Source organism: the organism of the source record quoted next, unplaced genomic scaffold (genome assembly GCF_019419815.1).
Source record: "Pyrus x bretschneideri cultivar Hongxiangsu unplaced genomic scaffold, Pyrus_bretschneideri_v1 Contig70, whole genome shotgun sequence".
Classification (NCBI taxonomy): Eukaryota; Viridiplantae; Streptophyta; class Magnoliopsida; order Rosales; family Rosaceae; genus Pyrus; species Pyrus x bretschneideri.
Genome location: NW_025999810.1, coordinates 1,385,627 through 1,388,898, shown reverse-complemented (window position 1 = coordinate 1,388,898; position 3,272 = coordinate 1,385,627). Strand labels below are relative to the sequence as shown.

Below are 3,272 nucleotides of genomic sequence, written 5' to 3'. Positions count from 1 at the left end.
ATTTAAAGAGCAGGTTTCCCTTATCTGATTCCAAGAGCCGCAGAGCCCATATCTGGGAGCACGCCAATTCCCAACTCGTGTTTTCTCAGAGTTTGTTTTCTGTACAAATTCATCTTTTATATCTTTTTTAAAAATTTAATTGTACATTTTTGGCTTTGGAAAACGCATGAATTGGAAACTACATTGTCCTCCCCGCATGGATTAATAGGATTATGATCATCTACATATACTTTGTATGTTGGTATTATCCTAAACTGATAATGTTTTAGAGTGTAGGTTTTAGCGTTTAAGAATTTAGCTTGGAGGGGAGGGGGGAGGGGGAGGGGAGAATTCTAAATTATAACAATAATTCGGAGAAGGGTGGAGTTTCTAACTCAGAACTTATCCACTAGGATATTGGACAACATGTTATAACGTTCCAGACCAAACATTCTCTCATTACTGTTAATTAATTGGATCTTCAAGGAACGAGTAGAGTACAAAAATGAAACTTTGACTCGAGTATCCCTCTAAATTGGGATAATAAAAAAAGGCCTGTTGCTTTGTTCATTCGGAACAAAATATTTTCTTTGTGCGCTTCAACTATAATGTGGAGTGGGTGTAGAGGGTCGATAGATAGATGGCCTTAGAGTTGGCTTATGTAGTTACAAAATTACGTTTTGGGATTATTTGAGTTGGTAAGTGTTTTTGTTCTACTGTTTTTAGATTTCTTTATTTGAATAGTTTTATTATCTGTTTTTTCGGTTGCTCAATCTGTATTTGAGTTTCAATTTGAACTCCAAATTGTTCTGTACTGTTTCTTCATTGTTTATGCACGATTATTTCTTCAAAATACCTCCATTTATTTACTATATTTGTATCAAATGATGGAAGAACCAGCCGAGGATCAAAGACGTAGTACATAAACAAAGAAGCTAGATCAGAACGATTCAATTGATGTGACACAAAAGGAAGACAGAAGAAAAGTGCCAATGACTAAAAACAGTGAATATGCCCAGTTCAAGTGCACTATGGTTGGATTTGGTGAGAAAATGGCTGAGTTGAAGAACATATTTGAACAAAAGCCGCTTGTCTTGAAGAAGCTTTACAGCACACCATTTGGAGCACTGATAAAGGCGTATCAAGAAGGGAAAATGACGGTAAGAAAGTCAAATTTGGATGTCAAAGAAGTTTGCAAATGGTATGACACAACAAAGAAAAAGTTCAAGTTTCAAAATGGATATAGTCATATCACTACTGAAGATGTTGTGCGGATTTATGGGATACCGAACAAAGGAACAGAAGCACCAAAAACAACAAATTCAAGAAAGGGAAAACCAGGTGTTTCTCGATTAACAGACAAGTTCTTCAGTGCAACGGCAAGACCCGACAAGAGGGATCTCTCTAATGCAATTGAACTTGCATTTGAAGGTGATTCAGAGAGAGGGCAAGATGATGCAGCATGTTTAATAGTGTTGTACTTACTTATCACTTTATTGCTTGCAAATTCTGGAAACTACCTGCCATGGAGTTACGTCCAAGCTTGTGAGAGTGTAGAACAGATAAAGACATATAATTGGGCAAGAGAGATAAAAGAATACCTTCAAAACGGAATCCACAAAGCTCAGTCAAAACTGAGGAGAAAGGGAAACAATCTGCAATAAGTGGATGCGTCATGACTCTGCTGGTGAGAAAAGGAAAACGAAACTCAAACTCAATATTACATAAGATTATCAGTTAACTCTTTTTACAGAAGATATTCCTTTGAACTATTCGAGCAACACTTATTTCCTACTTCATGGTGTTTATCATTGGATTGTTTTTACATGTGCATCTTGGTATGGTTCTCTATTAATAGCACAATTTTTACATGTGCATTTATCAGATATTTCCATGACTAATCCATTACCCCAATTTTTACAGTATTGGTTGTGCGATCGAGGAAATATGATCAAACCGATTGAAGGGAGGGAGAAAAGTGAACCCACTGCAGTGAGATGGGACCTCCACATACTCCATAAACGCTTACAAAAGATAAAAAAATATTCAAATCAAGGTACAAAATCTAAAATGATTCTGCAACTTTCCTTATTATTCAATTCCGAAATTTAATAGTTGATTGTTTATCTATTTCTGCATAGATGGACAATGCAATAGAGGAGGGAGATTCAAACCTTGTTCAAGAAAAAACTGATAACAGTGACTTTGTGAATCCTCCAACTAATTCAAATACTCAAAAAAGAAAGCTAGAAAAGCCCTGTCTTTCCCCTTTTGGATTCCATCAAGAGCCAATGACCCCATATTTGGGAGCATTCCAATTCCCAGCTTTGATGACATTGAATCCCTGCTCGTAGTCTCAGAGGTTTGTTTCTAAATTTTTTTTTTTTGCTTTGTCAAATGCATGAATTGTATACTACAATATCCTGTCCACATGGGTGGATAACAGAAGTAGGATCATCTAGCTTATTGTTATTTGACAAATGATAGGATATTAACAAAATAGCTTTATACATTGTCATCCCATCCGTATGGGTTGAACCATACACCTCCTCCAACAAAGTGGAAACAAAAGAACAACTGGTCATGTGCAAATAGGATCATGATCATCTACTTGTAATTTGTTTGTTGGTATTGTCCTAAAACAGTTATGTTTTAGAGTGTAGGGTTTAGCATTTAAGAATTTAGTTTGTCACCTTAATCAACTCTAATGTAAAGTGTCATTTGAGCTGGGCTTATTTCAATGGGTAAGTGGGCGTAGAGCTTGGTTGGATGGCAATTGAGTTGGCCTATGTAGTCCAAATTTTCAGATATTAAGTGTAGAGACATTTTCGTTGTTGCAACTGTATTTAGGTCATAATTCCTATCTCATGAGTTTTGTCATCTGTAGACGTGTAAGTGTTCAATGCCGGATTGAAAAGCTTTGGATATCACTTTATGCTTGAAGTGGTTTCGTTTGTTCACCATTCATAAGAGATGATGAGCTTTGTACATACCTGTTTAAATTAATAATCTGATTCTAGAGTTAGCATATTTCTGAAACCATGTTTGATGATCCGACCCAAACTCGACCCAAACTCGATCCGTTTATATTAACCGGTAATATGACTTGACCCACTATAAGTTAAAAAAAATATATTTAAATCAATAAATAATCAAATGAAAAACATAATACTAAATTAGTATCTACATACCACGTTGTCACATAAATATTACTTCATAACATAAAAACACTTTTGTCTTTCAAGTATTATATACCCAAAATAAGAGCCTAATGAAAAAACATTACATTACTA

The 3,272-nt window shown here is 35.3% G+C and overlaps 1 long non-coding RNA gene across 1 annotated transcript; it reads left to right on the top strand.

Annotated features, from left to right (window-relative positions):
• Positions 1–334: 334 nt before the first annotated feature.
• On the top strand, positions 335–2,977 carry LOC125472663. The gene is made up of 3 exons (XR_007254585.1): positions 335–1,666; positions 1,903–2,035; positions 2,121–2,977. It is a non-coding gene; the product is annotated as an uncharacterized LOC125472663 (long non-coding RNA).
• Positions 2,978–3,272: the final 295 nt, after the last annotated feature.